Source organism: Anomaloglossus baeobatrachus, chromosome 5 (genome assembly GCF_048569485.1).
Source record: "Anomaloglossus baeobatrachus isolate aAnoBae1 chromosome 5, aAnoBae1.hap1, whole genome shotgun sequence".
NCBI lineage: Eukaryota > Metazoa > Chordata > Amphibia > Anura > Aromobatidae > Anomaloglossus > Anomaloglossus baeobatrachus.
In genome coordinates this window covers 492,571,799-492,590,012 of record NC_134357.1, presented here as the reverse complement: position 1 = coordinate 492,590,012, position 18,214 = coordinate 492,571,799, and the positions used below count along the sequence as shown (strand labels likewise).

General features: G+C 52.2%; 3 non-coding genes and 3 pseudogenes across 3 annotated transcripts; all 6 read right to left on the bottom strand.

Annotated features, from left to right (window-relative positions):
- Positions 1 to 459: 459 nt before the first annotated feature.
- On the bottom strand, positions 460 to 665 carry LOC142313635 (U2 spliceosomal RNA; annotated as a pseudogene).
- A 5,428-nt stretch (positions 666 to 6,093) lies between these two features.
- Positions 6,094 to 6,198, bottom strand: LOC142313458 (U2 spliceosomal RNA; annotated as a pseudogene).
- Positions 6,199 to 7,585: 1,387 nt separating this feature from the next.
- On the bottom strand, positions 7,586 to 7,776 carry LOC142313625 (U2 spliceosomal RNA). Its single transcript, XR_012754612.1, has one exon. It is a non-coding gene; the product is annotated as a U2 spliceosomal RNA (small nuclear RNA).
- A 1,387-nt stretch (positions 7,777 to 9,163) lies between these two features.
- LOC142313384 (U2 spliceosomal RNA) lies at positions 9,164 to 9,359 on the bottom strand. The gene has a single exon (XR_012754430.1). It is a non-coding gene; the product is annotated as a U2 spliceosomal RNA (small nuclear RNA).
- A 2,185-nt stretch (positions 9,360 to 11,544) lies between these two features.
- LOC142313624 (U2 spliceosomal RNA) lies at positions 11,545 to 11,735 on the bottom strand. Its single transcript, XR_012754611.1, has one exon. It is a non-coding gene; the product is annotated as a U2 spliceosomal RNA (small nuclear RNA).
- A 1,387-nt stretch (positions 11,736 to 13,122) lies between these two features.
- Positions 13,123 to 13,326, bottom strand: LOC142313374 (U2 spliceosomal RNA; annotated as a pseudogene).
- Positions 13,327 to 18,214: the final 4,888 nt, after the last annotated feature.

The following is an 18,214-nucleotide window of genomic DNA, read 5'->3' as shown; positions in this document are numbered from 1 at the left end:
GGCGCCAACAGACTACTAAAGAGATCATCATTACTCAAAGAAAACCCCAAAAACCAATGCATGATAGGAATAAACAGGTAACTTTCTTTGGAGTGGAAGCGGAGAGATCGCACCAGATGCCAATTCTAGATGTTATCACACCTGTGGTCACTGCAGCAGCAGGTGAATCCACTTTGTCCAAAAGGGATCTATTCCATTCAATTGCAAATGATCTAGATAAGACAGAGAACTGCAGCACGGGGACATAGCCGAGTTGGTCAGGTTGAGTGGTGATGAGTTTGCTATTTGGATGAATAAAGAAAGTCAAAAGTGTGAAAGATAAAAAACAAAAGGAGGAAGTGTGAAAAGTGAATGGGCCAAATTGAGGTGCATATGAAGACGTATGCTTTCTTCCAATTCATTAAATCGGGCTAATATGAATCAGGTGAATTGAGTTCTGCTTTTGGAAACTGGGTTAAGAAGGGGTGCACCGTTCCTGGAGGTACTGCAATACCAGGTCAATGCGTGGAGTGGACAGAGCAAGCTCTTTTTCCATCTCCCTGTTCTAAAAATCCATTTAATATATGGTCCCCAGATAGGGGACGTATCAGATATTAAACTGATAAGAACAGATTTTTTTGATTTAACAGCATCTTTATTATCATGCACTACTCACAAAAAGGTAACAAACCGTGTACAGTGCCGCAGCCCCGTACACACAGAAATATACAATCCTTCTTACATAGCCATAGAGTACGACGCACTAAACTATACATCACGCTCCTATGCTTATCCATAACACTCAAGCTGAAAGAAAAAGTTAGACAATAAATAACGACGAACCGGCGATTGGAGGATGGGGGTAGGGGAAAAGGGGGATAGGGTGGGGAAATCACAGGCCCGAAGCTTTATTGAAAGACGCACATAACGGGAAAAGGAGGGAGGGGGCATGGAAGAGGTCTAAACCTCCTCCTCGGCGCTGTCGTCCGGACTGTCCATGATGGAATAGTCTCTGAGCAGGCTGTGGATCAGCCTGCGGCAATCCTGGATAGACATCCTCTCCCTCTTCAAGATGAGCCGGTTCCTGGCGACCCAAATAGCGTCCTTAAAGCAGTTCATAAGGCGCCAAGCCTCCTGGATGGCTCCAACGGTGTGAGTCCCCGGGAAGAGTCCATAAAGTACGGAATGGTACGATAGGCTCCCTCCGGGGACGGAGTTCCTCAGGTCATCCTCCAGGGCAACCAACAGGCGCTGTGCGAAACGGCAGTCCCAAAAGGCGTGCAGCGATGTTTCCTCCACGAAGGGGCACCTTGGGCAGTACCGGGTTTTGCACAGGTTCCGGGCGTGCATGAATGACCGGACGGGCAGTCCGCCCTGTATCGCCATCCATGACAAGTCCTTGTGCCCGTTGGTCAATCCAGCCGATGACACGTTTGTCCAAACAGTCTCCAGTGTGTCGTGATGAAGTCCTGGAATGTTCTCCATTTCGTCCTTGGCTCTGATGAGTTTGTGGATAGTCTTTGGCTTCCACAAATCAGGCTTGAGTCCCTCCAGTTGGTGTTCCCTCACAAACCGAACCACGTCTCCGTAGAACCATGGCGCCGTCCAGTTGTAGGGGAAGGAGCTGTCCCACTTGTCCCAGCCTAACCGTCTCCAAAGGGGGAGCAGGAAGAAGCGAGACATGGACCCACCCGCGGAACCTCTCTTGACTCGCAGAGTTCGGCGAACGCAGTCACATACGAAGGAGGATCGCAGGAGGGTGGGGATATCGGGTACGCCCTTCCCACCCTTGCGAGGATCCTTGTACATGATGCTCCGCTTTACTCTGTCCATCTTGGATCCCCAGACAAAACGAAACACCGTCCTGGTAATGGCCCTGCACACGGTGGCAAGGGGGGGCCAGGCCTGGGCCGTGTACTGCAGCACGGGCAGTACCTCGTTACGCAGGACCAGTGCTTTGCCCTCACAGGTGAGGCGTCTGAGGCTCCACAGACCGATCCGTTGGGTGATCTTGGTCAAGCGTTCCTCCCAGGACTTGAGGGCTGCTCCTTCCTTCCCGAACCAGACTCCAAGAACCTTGATGAAATCCGGCTGGATGCTGAAAGGGAAGGGGGCGGAAGAGGCCGGCTGCCAGTCCCCGAAGAGCATGGCTTCCGACTTCCCGCAGTTGACTTTGGCTCCCGAAGCCCGTCCGAAGGTCTCACAGGTCTGGACGAGGGTGTCGACTGAGCGCCGGTCCGCGCAGAAGACGGTCACGTCGTCCATGTAGAGCGAGCACTTGACCTCGAAGCGTTCTGGTCCTGGTGCGGTGATCCCTCTGATCTCTCCATTCCGCCGGATAGCCTCTGCAAAGAGTTCTATAACACAAACAAAAAGAAGAGGTGACAGAGGACAGCCTTGTCTGACCCCTGAGAGGACCGGGAAGGGGTCAGTCTTCCAGCCGTTTACCAACACCGAGCTGTGAATATCAAAATACATTAGTTGGACATACAAGCAAAACATGTTACCCAAACCTAACCTGTGCAGAGCTTTGCCCAGGAACTCATGGGAAACACGGTCGAAGGCCTTTTCCTGATCCAACGAGATCAGGGCTGCGTGCACCCGGCGGGCTTTGATGTACTCGACCGTGTCCCGCCTGAGAGCCAGGCTGTCTGCGATGCGACGTCCGGGGATGCCGCAGGTCTGATCCGGGTGGATGATCCGTCCGATAACAGTCTTCAATCTCGTTGCCATCGTCTTGGCCAGGATCTTGTAGTCGACGTTCAGAAGGGTGATGGGACGCCAATTCTTCAGGTCGCACCTCTCTCCTTTACGCTTGTACAGGATCGTGACCATTCCTTCCCTCAGAGATGGAGGCATTCTGCCCTCCACCACCATCTCCTCATACAGCCCTAACAGGTCCGGACAGATTAGGTCTCCCAGCGCTACATAGAGCTCTGCTGGGAGGCCGTCACTGCCCGGTGTCCTGCCAGAACTAAAGGATTTGGCGGCCGAGAGCAGCTCGTCCACCGTCAGAGGAACATCCATGGCCGCCGCGTCTGCAGGGTCAAGATGGTTAGTGATACCTGACAGGAACTTATCGGCGGCCTCGGGGTCAGTAGTCTTGCGGGCGTAGAGTTCGCTGTAGAAGTCGCTGACGACCTTCATCACGTTCTCTTTCCCGCGTCGCATGCTGCCACTCTCGTCTCGTAGTTCATTCATGGGCGTGTGACCGGCGTGGAGTTTCCTGAAAAAGAACGAGTTACATTTCTCACCCTTCTCCAGGTTCTCCACTTTGGAACGGAAGACAATTCGCTCGGACTCCTCCTCGAAGTGCCTTTTCAGGCTCCTCTTAGTCTCCTCCAGCTCCTCTCTCACGTCCCAGCCGCATCGAAGAAGGTCCTGCAGGGAACGCAGCTCACGCTGGAGTCTCCTGAAGTCCCTCCTCTTCAGACCCGCCTGTTGTTGACTCTTTGCCTGAAAGAAGAAACGGAACTCGAGTTTAACGTATTCCCACCAGTCAGAAACAGACTGGAAGCCCGCCTTGTAGGCCCGCCACGTGGAGTAGGCAGCTCTAAGCTCCTCCAGAATCTCACCCTTTTCCAGCAGAGAGCAGTTCAGCTTCCAGGAGCCCGGGCCAATGGGGAAGCCATGGCCCAGCACACCTTGAAAGTGAATGGCTCTGTGGTCAGAGAAGAAGCAGGGGACCATCGAGTGCCCACTCCGCCCAACCGCCCGAGAGGTAAACACAAAGTCAATCCTGGAACGCAGCGAGCCATCGGATCGGCACCATGAATAGTTCACGGATCCGTGTCCGATGGAGCCAACAACGTCCACAAGAGAGGCTTCAGTCACCATCTCAATGAGCAGTTTGGATGTGACGTCCAACTTGGCAGCCGTTCCAGAACTGCGTCCATCCTCCTCAATCGGGCAGTTGAAATCCCCGGCCATCACTACCGTCCTGGCGGTAGCGAGCTGAGGGCGCAGGGCTTGGAGGAGCTCCAGTCGATCGCTCTTCACAGGAGAAGCATACACATTGATGAACCTGACAGGTTCTCCCGCCCAGGTGCCATCCACGAGCAGTAACCTGCCGCAGACGATTTCCTGAACAGAGTCCAATGTGAAGGCGCTTCCCCTGATCAGCACGGCGACCCCCGCGGACCTACAGTCGCCCCCGCCAGACCAGTAGGATGGGCCATGGGTCCACTCCCTGGCCAGATGGTTGAAGGACCTAGAGGAGGGAAGGGAGCATTCCTGCAGGAAAAATACATCACTAGACTGAGTGTTAAGGAACGCAGAAATTGTCTGACGTCGGAACTTGTCTCTGATGCTCCTAACATTAATGGAAAAGATGTTAATGTTAGCAGTCATTGGAGGAAAGAGAAAGTTAGAGCAGGCGGTGTGCCTTAGTTACCACTCCGGTCGGGCGGTTCTTCCTCTTTGGCACCTGCTGGTAAGGGTATCTCCAGCAGACCCTCTTCTGCTAGCTGATCAAGCAGGGATGGTGCCTCAGTGGCTTCCGACTCCTCCATTTCTTCTTCGGCCACAAGGGACTCCACCATCTGCTCCAACACGTCCGGTTCTGGGAGGAGGCCATCCTCCTCTTCCTGGGGTGGGTTAAGGTCCACAATGAACAGCTTGGAAGGTTCTGCGACAGGACTATCTTCCACCTTCCTTTTCCTTTGGCCTGTACCTGAGGAGACAAGAGCTGGAAAATCCTCCTCGGTGAAAAGTGCAAGAGTGCTGAGGCCCTCTGCTCTCATGGTCTGGGGAGGGAGAGTGGGCTTTGGGGGGGGGGTGAGGAGACCAGCTGAGGAGTAGGGAAATGAGGTGGAGGTAGTGGAATCCTCAGTAGGGTTGGCCGGGGGGGGAGGGGTTTGGACAGGGGTGACAGGGGGGGGGACCAGGGAGGGGGCAGCAGTTTTCTTACCCTTCTTTTCCCTGGACTCCGTGGCTGCTGGGGCATCGGCTGGAGCCACGGTCGCCGGGTTCTTGGCCGCCTTGTCCTTGGCCTCTGTGGCCTTGGTCGTAGCTGCCTTGGTCGACGAAGCTGTGACTACCCGATACTGGGTCGCCGCGGCAACCCTTGCCCAGGATTTCTCCCGCTGTGGGCAGTCCTTGTAAAGGTGGTCCGCCTGTCCACATAGGTTGCAAGTCTTCTTCTTTGGGCAGTCCTTGGAGCTGTGTCCTGTCACCCGGCAAACCCTGCAGGCGTCCTCCTTGCAGGTCTTCATCGAATGCCCTTTCCCGCCACATTTCCTGCAGTTGTGTGGCATGTCCGGGTAGTAGATGAGACCAAAGGAGTTTCCCAGAGAGAATGTCGGGGGCAGGTGCTGGAGACCATCCTCGGATGCTGGTTCCCTGTAGAGTCGAACGGTTACTGACCACTTACCCGTCCAGAATCCGTTGCCGTTAAGGATGTGGGATGGCTCCCTCACCACTGTGCAGAGACGTCCCAGGAACGTGGAGATGTCTCTTCCTGGGGTGTGCGGGTTCCGCATGGAGACCGTGATCCTCTTCTCATCCCTCTGTATAGGACAGGATCCTAAAAAAGAATGAAAAGGGGAGTCCGGCATCGCTGCGTTCATCGCCTCCCAGTATCTCCTGCAGGCATTCACCGTGGCAAAGGTTACCAGAAAAATGCCAGTCATGAAGGTCTGGACACTCAGGGTTTCCGCCCTGGAGAAGCCCTGATCCAGAATCATCTTCTTGCAGAACACGTCGCTGGACATGTCCGGCAACCTACCATCCACCGCCTTTAGCTTCAGGGCGACCGTCTGCCGCATCCAAGGCTCCAGGGTTGGAGCCTTTTCAGGCGGCGTCCGGGCTCCCTCCGGCTGGCTGGCGTCGGAGGTAGGGGCCTCTTGGGCCGAAGAAGCCTCTGGATGAGCCTTCCTGGAGGTCCCTGGGTCCTGAGCCTTCCTGGCTGCCTTCTCTGGCTTGCTTGCCATGGCTGGTTCCTGCTTGAGTTCCCGGAGCTGGATCTTGGATTCTTCTCCGGGTGTCTTCTCCCGCTGTGTTCCTCCTCGAAGTTCCTCTGGTCTCCCCAAGTCTTCTCCGAGCCTTCGTCTTCTTGCTTCTTTCTGCCAAGCTCTTCTTCCGTCCGATCTCCCTCTTCCGGTCTCGGCTGGGCTTTGGAGCTCGTCTCCCTGATCGTATCTCGTCAAGTGTAGCTAGCTCAGTTTGTTCTGATAAGAACAGATACTACACTTGATCTTAGCCAAAAGGCCGAGAAGCGATAACCAGAATTGGTTTGGGCCTCGAGTGGCACCCTGGCCTATGCCGGACACATCTTAGGGAGAGAGAGCGAGAGGGAGACAAACCCACGCCTACACAAGACATTTTGTCACCCAAGCCAACCCTTGAAAAGGCTGCTTTGCAGAGCCAAAACAAGAAGAATGGTGCGTTTTGCAGCCGCCGCCCACTGCAATGAATCTGAATAACTCCTCCTTTAGGGCGCAAGCAACTCCCCTCCCCCTTGCAGTCTTTCCAATTCACGATACAAAAAGACGGACAGGACAGGTTGCCTGACTTTCCGTCACTGCTACCCTTTGCCATCCTTACCCGTAGAAAGCCCTTTCATCATCCCCAAACCCTAATCTTTTCCCTTTCCTTCCCAGCCCCCAAACCCTGCCCTCTGTACCTTTCTCACCACCCGCTTCCCTTCTCCTGTCATCCCCCTACCACCCGGGAAAAAAAGAGATTGCCCCCTCCTTCCACTAGCCCACCCTCCCACCCAAAGAACAACTTCTTCTGCGCAGCTTGTTTTCTAGGCAGCAGCGCTATTGTGATGTCATCGGGGGGCATTGTGACAAGCCGCCAGTGTTCCGTCTCTTCATGTTGTGCACAGTTCAAACGGAAAATACATCAACAGGCAGACTACAGAAAAGCTTACTATCAAAGGTTAGAGGGGGGCTTTCTCAGAGGGCTTTTTACAGTTTTTCTATTCCCAATTAGCCGTTTAAGTGTACTTATTGAAAGTAGTAATTCTTTCATGGGCCGCCCTTTCTTAGTATTTGACGTTCCTTATATTGCGGTATGAGGCTTCGCAGTAGGTTGCAAACATTCATCACCCATGACTGTCCCCAATTGAGCTCAGAAGCTCAATGTCTATCATGACCTCTCTTTTAGAATGTCCAAGAGCAAGCAAACTATTCCTCCAGGAGAGGGCGCCAACAGACTACTAAAGAGATCATCATTACTCAAAGAAAACCCCAAAAACCAATGCATGATAGGAATAAACAGGTAACTTTCTTTGGAGTGGAAGCGGAGAGATCGCACCAGATGCCAATTCTAGATGTTATCACACCTGTGGTCACTGCAGCAGCAGGTGAATCCACTTTGTCCAAAAGGGATCTATTCCATTCAATTGCAAATGATCTAGATAAGACAGAGAACTGCAGCACGGGGACATAGCCGAGTTGGTCAGGTTGAGTGGTGATGAGTTTGCTATTTGGATGAATAAAGAAAGTCAAAAGTGTGAAAGATAAAAAACAAAAGGAGGAAGTGTGAAAAGTGAATGGGCCAAATTGAGGTGCATATGAAGACGTATGCTTTCTTCCAATTCATTAAATCGGGCTAATATGAATCAGGTGAATTGAGTTCTGCTTTTGGAAACTGGGTTAAGAAGGGGTGCACCGTTCCTGGAGGTACTGCAATACCAGGTCAATGCGTGGAGTGGACAGAGCAAGCTCTTTTTCCATCTCCCTGTTCTAAAAATCCATTTAATATATGGTCCCCAGATAGGGGACGTATCAGATATTAAACTGATAAGAACAGATACTACACTTGATCTTAGCCAAAAGGCCGAGAAGCGATAACCAGAATTGGTTTGGGCCTCGAGTGGCACCCTGGCCTATGCCGGACACATCTTAGGGAGAGAGAGCGAGAGGGAGACAAACCCACGCCTACACAAGACATTTTGTCACCCAAGCCAACCCTTGAAAAGGCTGCTTTGCAGAGCCAAAACAAGAAGAATGGTGCGTTTTGCAGCCGCCGCCCACTGCAATGAATCTGAATAACTCCTCCTTTAGGGCGCAAGCAACTCCCCTCCCCCTTGCAGTCTTTCCAATTCACGATACAAAAAGACGGACAGGACAGGTTGCCTGACTTTCCGTCACTGCTACCCTTTGCCATCCTTACCCGTAGAAAGCCCTTTCATCATCCCCAAACCCTAATCTTTTCCCTTTCCTTCCCAGCCCCCAAACCCTGCCCTCTGTACCTTTCTCACCACCCGCTTCCCTTCTCCTGTCATCCCCCTACCACCCGGGAAAAAAAGAGATTGCCCCCTCCTTCCACTAGCCCACCCTCCCACCCAAAGAACAACTTCTTCTGCGCAGCTTGTTTTCTAGGCAGCAGCGCTATTGTGATGTCATCGGGGGGCATTGTGACAAGCCGCCAGTGTTCCGTCTCTTCATGTTGTGCACAGTTCAAACGGAAAATACATCAACAGGCAGACTACAGAAAAGCTTACTATCAAAGGTTAGAGGGGGGCTTTCTCAGAGGGCTTTTTACAGTTTTTCTATTCCCAATTAGCCGTTTAAGTGTACTTATTGAAAGTAGTAATTCTTTCATGGGCCGCCCTTTCTTAGTATTTGACGTTCCTTATATTGCGGTATGAGGCTTCGCAGTAGGTTGCAAACATTCATCACCCATGACTGTCCCCAATTGAGCTCAGAAGCTCAATGTCTATCATGACCTCTCTTTTAGAATGTCCAAGAGCAAGCAAACTATTCCTCCAGGAGAGGGCGCCAACAGACTACTAAAGAGATCATCATTACTCAAAGAAAACCCCAAAAACCAATGCATGATAGGAATAAACAGGTAACTTTCTTTGGAGTGGAAGCGGAGAGATCGCACCAGATGCCAATTCTAGATGTTATCACACCTGTGGTCACTGCAGCAGCAGGTGAATCCACTTTGTCCAAAAGGGATCTATTCCATTCAATTGCAAATGATCTAGATAAGACAGAGAACTGCAGCACGGGGACATAGCCGAGTTGGTCAGGTTGAGTGGTGATGAGTTTGCTATTTGGATGAATAAAGAAAGTCAAAAGTGTGAAAGATAAAAAACAAAAGGAGGAAGTGTGAAAAGTGAATGGGCCAAATTGAGGTGCATATGAAGACGTATGCTTTCTTCCAATTCATTAAATCGGGCTAATATGAATCAGGTGAATTGAGTTCTGCTTTTGGAAACTGGGTTAAGAAGGGGTGCACCGTTCCTGGAGGTACTGCAATACCAGGTCAATGCGTGGAGTGGACAGAGCAAGCTCTTTTTCCATCTCCCTGTTCTAAAAATCCATTTAATATATGGTCCCCAGATAGGGGACGTATCAGATATTAAACTGATAAGAACAGATTTTGATTTAATGAAGCTTTCCAAAGCACCACAAAAAATGCATGACCGAAGTCACACCAAAAACAGTGCAAAGGCTAGGATTCGTGTGGACCCCACCGTGAGGAGAGGGTCCCCAAAAATCAACCCCGTCCCTCCGAGCCAGAAGGCCACAGCAAGGGTCAGGGATCTTCGGTGCTCCCCCAAGCCGAAGCCTGGTTGAGCCTTGTCGTTGCTCCCAGCGTCCACCCAGGCATCTTACCCAAGTGGAGTAGAGAGCTACTAGTTGTTGGTTTCGCAGCCGAAACTGCCCGGACCGTCAACCGGTGTTGGTTTCTCAGCCCAAGGCTAACCGGACCTCCAACCGGGTGTTGGTTTCTCAGCCGAAGCTGACCCAGACCTCCAACCGGGTGTTGGTTTCTCAGCCGAAGCTGACCCAGACCTCCAACCGGGTGTTAGTTTCTCAGCCCAAAGCTGACCAGACCTCCGACCGGGATTATAAAAATTTCCCTTCCTAGCCAGAAGGCCGGGATAGGGTAATATGCTCAAAAAGTATGAAAAGGCAAGGTACGGTGTGCTACAGAGCCCAAGGCTTGCCGGGGTCCCAAGCCAGCAAGCTCAGACTCACTCCAGGGTCGTCAGTCCTGGGGCACGTTGTACCATAGCCCCCCACCCTTACTCAGTCTAATAGCCTCGATCCTGGTAGGGCCATGTTTTCCTCTAGATGAATATACTATCCACCCAGAGTACTAGCAAGCGCAACCTTCCAGTGTGCATTGTATCATTGTACTAAGGTGGCCTGGAGCTTAAACCACCTCTTCAAACAACACTACACTTGATCTTAGCCAAAAGGCCGAGAAGCGATAACCAGAATTGGTTTGGGCCTCGAGTGGCACCCTGGCCTATGCCGGACACATCTTAGGGAGAGAGAGCGAGAGGGAGACAAACCCACGCCTACACAAGACATTTTGTCACCCAAGCCAACCCTTGAAAAGGCTGCTTTGCAGAGCCAAAACAAGAAGAATGGTGCGTTTTGCAGCCGCCGCCCACTGCAATGAATCTGAATAACTCCTCCTTTAGGGCGCAAGCAACTCCCCTCCCCCTTGCAGTCTTTCCAATTCACGATACAAAAAGACGGACAGGACAGGTTGCCTGACTTTCCGTCACTGCTACCCTTTGCCATCCTTACCCGTAGAAAGCCCTTTCATCATCCCCAAACCCTAATCTTTTCCCTTTCCTTCCCAGCCCCCAAACCCTGCCCTCTGTACCTTTCTCACCACCCGCTTCCCTTCTCCTGTCATCCCCCTACCACCCGGGAAAAAAAGAGATTGCCCCCTCCTTCCACTAGCCCACCCTCCCACCCAAAGAACAACTTCTTCTGCGCAGCTTGTTTTCTAGGCAGCAGCGCTATTGTGATGTCATCGGGGGGCATTGTGACAAGCCGCCAGTGTTCCGTCTCTTCATGTTGTGCACAGTTCAAACGGAAAATACATCAACAGGCAGACTACAGAAAAGCTTACTATCAAAGGTTAGAGGGGGGCTTTCTCAGAGGGCTTTTTACAGTTTTTCTATTCCCAATTAGCCGTTTAAGTGTACTTATTGAAAGTAGTAATTCTTTCATGGGCCGCCCTTTCTTAGTATTTGACGTTCCTTATATTGCGGTATGAGGCTTCGCAGTAGGTTGCAAACATTCATCACCCATGACTGTCCCCAATTGAGCTCAGAAGCTCAATGTCTATCATGACCTCTCTTTTAGAATGTCCAAGAGCAAGCAAACTATTCCTCCAGGAGAGGGCGCCAACAGACTACTAAAGAGATCATCATTACTCAAAGAAAACCCCAAAAACCAATGCATGATAGGAATAAACAGGTAACTTTCTTTGGAGTGGAAGCGGAGAGATCGCACCAGATGCCAATTCTAGATGTTATCACACCTGTGGTCACTGCAGCAGCAGGTGAATCCACTTTGTCCAAAAGGGATCTATTCCATTCAATTGCAAATGATCTAGATAAGACAGAGAACTGCAGCACGGGGACATAGCCGAGTTGGTCAGGTTGAGTGGTGATGAGTTTGCTATTTGGATGAATAAAGAAAGTCAAAAGTGTGAAAGATAAAAAACAAAAGGAGGAAGTGTGAAAAGTGAATGGGCCAAATTGAGGTGCATATGAAGACGTATGCTTTCTTCCAATTCATTAAATCGGGCTAATATGAATCAGGTGAATTGAGTTCTGCTTTTGGAAACTGGGTTAAGAAGGGGTGCACCGTTCCTGGAGGTACTGCAATACCAGGTCAATGCGTGGAGTGGACAGAGCAAGCTCTTTTTCCATCTCCCTGTTCTAAAAATCCATTTAATATATGGTCCCCAGATAGGGGACGTATCAGATATTAAACTGATAAGAACAGATACTACACTTGATCTTAGCCAAAAGGCCGAGAAGCGATAACCAGAATTGGTTTGGGCCTCGAGTGGCACCCTGGCCTATGCCGGACACATCTTAGGGAGAGAGAGCGAGAGGGAGACAAACCCACGCCTACACAAGACATTTTGTCACCCAAGCCAACCCTTGAAAAGGCTGCTTTGCAGAGCCAAAACAAGAAGAATGGTGCGTTTTGCAGCCGCCGCCCACTGCAATGAATCTGAATAACTCCTCCTTTAGGGCGCAAGCAACTCCCCTCCCCCTTGCAGTCTTTCCAATTCACGATACAAAAAGACGGACAGGACAGGTTGCCTGACTTTCCGTCACTGCTACCCTTTGCCATCCTTACCCGTAGAAAGCCCTTTCATCATCCCCAAACCCTAATCTTTTCCCTTTCCTTCCCAGCCCCCAAACCCTGCCCTCTGTACCTTTCTCACCACCCGCTTCCCTTCTCCTGTCATCCCCCTACCACCCGGGAAAAAAAGAGATTGCCCCCTCCTTCCACTAGCCCACCCTCCCACCCAAAGAACAACTTCTTCTGCGCAGCTTGTTTTCTAGGCAGCAGCGCTATTGTGATGTCATCGGGGGGCATTGTGACAAGCCGCCAGTGTTCCGTCTCTTCATGTTGTGCACAGTTCAAACGGAAAATACATCAACAGGCAGACTACAGAAAAGCTTACTATCAAAGGTTAGAGGGGGGCTTTCTCAGAGGGCTTTTTACAGTTTTTCTATTCCCAATTAGCCGTTTAAGTGTACTTATTGAAAGTAGTAATTCTTTCATGGGCCGCCCTTTCTTAGTATTTGACGTTCCTTATATTGCGGTATGAGGCTTCGCAGTAGGTTGCAAACATTCATCACCCATGACTGTCCCCAATTGAGCTCAGAAGCTCAATGTCTATCATGACCTCTCTTTTAGAATGTCCAAGAGCAAGCAAACTATTCCTCCAGGAGAGGGCGCCAACAGACTACTAAAGAGATCATCATTACTCAAAGAAAACCCCAAAAACCAATGCATGATAGGAATAAACAGGTAACTTTCTTTGGAGTGGAAGCGGAGAGATCGCACCAGATGCCAATTCTAGATGTTATCACACCTGTGGTCACTGCAGCAGCAGGTGAATCCACTTTGTCCAAAAGGGATCTATTCCATTCAATTGCAAATGATCTAGATAAGACAGAGAACTGCAGCACGGGGACATAGCCGAGTTGGTCAGGTTGAGTGGTGATGAGTTTGCTATTTGGATGAATAAAGAAAGTCAAAAGTGTGAAAGATAAAAAACAAAAGGAGGAAGTGTGAAAAGTGAATGGGCCAAATTGAGGTGCATATGAAGACGTATGCTTTCTTCCAATTCATTAAATCGGGCTAATATGAATCAGGTGAATTGAGTTCTGCTTTTGGAAACTGGGTTAAGAAGGGGTGCACCGTTCCTGGAGGTACTGCAATACCAGGTCAATGCGTGGAGTGGACAGAGCAAGCTCTTTTTCCATCTCCCTGTTCTAAAAATCCATTTAATATATGGTCCCCAGATAGGGGACGTATCAGATATTAAACTGATAAGAACAGATTTTTGATTTAACAGCATCTTTATTATCATGCACTACTCACAAAAAGGTAACAAACCGTGTACAGTGCCGCAGCCCCGTACACACAGAAATATACAATCCTTCTTACATAGCCATAGAGTACGACGCACTAAACTATACATCACGCTCCTATGCTTATCCATAACACTCAAGCTGAAAGAAAAAGTTAGACAATAAATAACGACGAACCGGCGATTGGAGGATGGGGGTAGGGGAAAAGGGGGATAGGGTGGGGAAATCACAGGCCCGAAGCTTTATTGAAAGACGCACATAACGGGAAAAGGAGGGAGGGGGCATGGAAGAGGTCTAAACCTCCTCCTCGGCGCTGTCGTCCGGACTGTCCATGATGGAATAGTCTCTGAGCAGGCTGTGGATCAGCCTGCGGCAATCCTGGATAGACATCCTCTCCCTCTTCAAGATGAGCCGGTTCCTGGCGACCCAAATAGCGTCCTTAAAGCAGTTCATAAGGCGCCAAGCCTCCTGGATGGCTCCAACGGTGTGAGTCCCCGGGAAGAGTCCATAAAGTACGGAATGGTACGATAGGCTCCCTCCGGGGACGGAGTTCCTCAGGTCATCCTCCAGGGCAACCAACAGGCGCTGTGCGAAACGGCAGTCCCAAAAGGCGTGCAGCGATGTTTCCTCCACGAAGGGGCACCTTGGGCAGTACCGGGTTTTGCACAGGTTCCGGGCGTGCATGAATGACCGGACGGGCAGTCCGCCCTGTATCGCCATCCATGACAAGTCCTTGTGCCCGTTGGTCAATCCAGCCGATGACACGTTTGTCCAAACAGTCTCCAGTGTGTCGTGATGAAGTCCTGGAATGTTCTCCATTTCGTCCTTGGCTCTGATGAGTTTGTGGATAGTCTTTGGCTTCCACAAATCAGGCTTGAGTCCCTCCAGTTGGTGTTCCCTCACAAACCGAACCACGTCTCCGTAGAACCATGGCGCCGTCCAGTTGTAGGGGAAGGAGCTGTCCCACTTGTCCCAGCCTAACCGTCTCCAAAGGGGGAGCAGGAAGAAGCGAGACATGGACCCACCCGCGGAACCTCTCTTGACTCGCAGAGTTCGGCGAACGCAGTCACATACGAAGGAGGATCGCAGGAGGGTGGGGATATCGGGTACGCCCTTCCCACCCTTGCGAGGATCCTTGTACATGATGCTCCGCTTTACTCTGTCCATCTTGGATCCCCAGACAAAACGAAACACCGTCCTGGTAATGGCCCTGCACACGGTGGCAAGGGGGGGCCAGGCCTGGGCCGTGTACTGCAGCACGGGCAGTACCTCGTTACGCAGGACCAGTGCTTTGCCCTCACAGGTGAGGCGTCTGAGGCTCCACAGACCGATCCGTTGGGTGATCTTGGTCAAGCGTTCCTCCCAGGACTTGAGGGCTGCTCCTTCCTTCCCGAACCAGACTCCAAGAACCTTGATGAAATCCGGCTGGATGCTGAAAGGGAAGGGGGCGGAAGAGGCCGGCTGCCAGTCCCCGAAGAGCATGGCTTCCGACTTCCCGCAGTTGACTTTGGCTCCCGAAGCCCGTCCGAAGGTCTCACAGGTCTGGACGAGGGTGTCGACTGAGCGCCGGTCCGCGCAGAAGACGGTCACGTCGTCCATGTAGAGCGAGCACTTGACCTCGAAGCGTTCTGGTCCTGGTGCGGTGATCCCTCTGATCTCTCCATTCCGCCGGATAGCCTCTGCAAAGAGTTCTATAACACAAACAAAAAGAAGAGGTGACAGAGGACAGCCTTGTCTGACCCCTGAGAGGACCGGGAAGGGGTCAGTCTTCCAGCCGTTTACCAACACCGAGCTGTGAATATCAAAATACATTAGTTGGACATACAAGCAAAACATGTTACCCAAACCTAACCTGTGCAGAGCTTTGCCCAGGAACTCATGGGAAACACGGTCGAAGGCCTTTTCCTGATCCAACGAGATCAGGGCTGCGTGCACCCGGCGGGCTTTGATGTACTCGACCGTGTCCCGCCTGAGAGCCAGGCTGTCTGCGATGCGACGTCCGGGGATGCCGCAGGTCTGATCCGGGTGGATGATCCGTCCGATAACAGTCTTCAATCTCGTTGCCATCGTCTTGGCCAGGATCTTGTAGTCGACGTTCAGAAGGGTGATGGGACGCCAATTCTTCAGGTCGCACCTCTCTCCTTTACGCTTGTACAGGATCGTGACCATTCCTTCCCTCAGAGATGGAGGCATTCTGCCCTCCACCACCATCTCCTCATACAGCCCTAACAGGTCCGGACAGATTAGGTCTCCCAGCGCTACATAGAGCTCTGCTGGGAGGCCGTCACTGCCCGGTGTCCTGCCAGAACTAAAGGATTTGGCGGCCGAGAGCAGCTCGTCCACCGTCAGAGGAACATCCATGGCCGCCGCGTCTGCAGGGTCAAGATGGTTAGTGATACCTGACAGGAACTTATCGGCGGCCTCGGGGTCAGTAGTCTTGCGGGCGTAGAGTTCGCTGTAGAAGTCGCTGACGACCTTCATCACGTTCTCTTTCCCGCGTCGCATGCTGCCACTCTCGTCTCGTAGTTCATTCATGGGCGTGTGACCGGCGTGGAGTTTCCTGAAAAAGAACGAGTTACATTTCTCACCCTTCTCCAGGTTCTCCACTTTGGAACGGAAGACAATTCGCTCGGACTCCTCCTCGAAGTGCCTTTTCAGGCTCCTCTTAGTCTCCTCCAGCTCCTCTCTCACGTCCCAGCCGCATCGAAGAAGGTCCTGCAGGGAACGCAGCTCACGCTGGAGTCTCCTGAAGTCCCTCCTCTTCAGACCCGCCTGTTGTTGACTCTTTGCCTGAAAGAAGAAACGGAACTCGAGTTTAACGTATTCCCACCAGTCAGAAACAGACTGGAAGCCCGCCTTGTAGGCCCGCCACGTGGAGTAGGCAGCTCTAAGCTCCTCCAGAATCTCACCCTTTTCCAGCAGAGAGCAGTTCAGCTTCCAGGAGCCCGGGCCAATGGGGAAGCCATGGCCCAGCACACCTTGAAAGTGAATGGCTCTGTGGTCAGAGAAGAAGCAGGGGACCATCGAGTGCCCACTCCGCCCAACCGCCCGAGAGGTAAACACAAAGTCAATCCTGGAACGCAGCGAGCCATCGGATCGGCACCATGAATAGTTCACGGATCCGTGTCCGATGGAGCCAACAACGTCCACAAGAGAGGCTTCAGTCACCATCTCAATGAGCAGTTTGGATGTGACGTCCAACTTGGCAGCCGTTCCAGAACTGCGTCCATCCTCCTCAATCGGGCAGTTGAAATCCCCGGCCATCACTACCGTCCTGGCGGTAGCGAGCTGAGGGCGCAGGGCTTGGAGGAGCTCCAGTCGATCGCTCTTCACAGGAGAAGCATACACATTGATGAACCTGACAGGTTCTCCCGCCCAGGTGCCATCCACGAGCAGTAACCTGCCGCAGACGATTTCCTGAACAGAGTCCAATGTGAAGGCGCTTCCCCTGATCAGCACGGCGACCCCCGCGGACCTACAGTCGCCCCCGCCAGACCAGTAGGATGGGCCATGGGTCCACTCCCTGGCCAGATGGTTGAAGGACCTAGAGGAGGGAAGGGAGCATTCCTGCAGGAAAAATACATCACTAGACTGAGTGTTAAGGAACGCAGAAATTGTCTGACGTCGGAACTTGTCTCTGATGCTCCTAACATTAATGGAAAAGATGTTAATGTTAGCAGTCATTGGAGGAAAGAGAAAGTTAGAGCAGGCGGTGTGCCTTAGTTACCACTCCGGTCGGGCGGTTCTTCCTCTTTGGCACCTGCTGGTAAGGGTATCTCCAGCAGACCCTCTTCTGCTAGCTGATCAAGCAGGGATGGTGCCTCAGTGGCTTCCGACTCCTCCATTTCTTCTTCGGCCACAAGGGACTCCACCATCTGCTCCAACACGTCCGGTTCTGGGAGGAGGCCATCCTCCTCTTCCTGGGGTGGGTTAAGGTCCACAATGAACAGCTTGGAAGGTTCTGCGACAGGACTATCTTCCACCTTCCTTTTCCTTTGGCCTGTACCTGAGGAGACAAGAGCTGGAAAATCCTCCTCGGTGAAAAGTGCAAGAGTGCTGAGGCCCTCTGCTCTCATGGTCTGGGGAGGGAGAGTGGGCTTTGGGGGGGGGGTGAGGAGACCAGCTGAGGAGTAGGGAAATGAGGTGGAGGTAGTGGAATCCTCAGTAGGGTTGGCCGGGGGGGGAGGGGTTTGGACAGGGGTGACAGGGGGGGGGGACCAGGGAGGGGGCAGCAGTTTTCTTACCCTTCTTTTCCCTGGACTCCGTGGCTGCTGGGGCATCGGCTGGAGCCACGGTCGCCGGGTTCTTGGCCGCCTTGTCCTTGGCCTCTGTGGCCTTGGTCGTAGCTGCCTTGGTCGACGAAGCTGTGACTACCCGATACTGGGTCGCCGCGGCAACCCTTGCCCAGGATTTCTCCCGCTGTGGGCAGTCCTTGTAAAGGTGGTCCGCCTGTCCACATAGGTTGCAAGTCTTCTTCTTTGGGCAGTCCTTGGAGCTGTGTCCTGTCACCCGGCAAACCCTGCAGGCGTCCTCCTTGCAGGTCTTCATCGAATGCCCTTTCCCGCCACATTTCCTGCAGTTGTGTGGCATGTCCGGGTAGTAGATGAGACCAAAGGAGTTTCCCAGAGAGAATGTCGGGGGCAGGTGCTGGAGACCATCCTCGGATGCTGGTTCCCTGTAGAGTCGAACGGTTACTGACCACTTACCCGTCCAGAATCCGTTGCCGTTAAGGATGTGGGATGGCTCCCTCACCACTGTGCAGAGACGTCCCAGGAACGTGGAGATGTCTCTTCCTGGGGTGTGCGGGTTCCGCATGGAGACCGTGATCCTCTTCTCATCCCTCTGTATAGGACAGGATCCTAAAAAAGAATGAAAAGGGGAGTCCGGCATCGCTGCGTTCATCGCCTC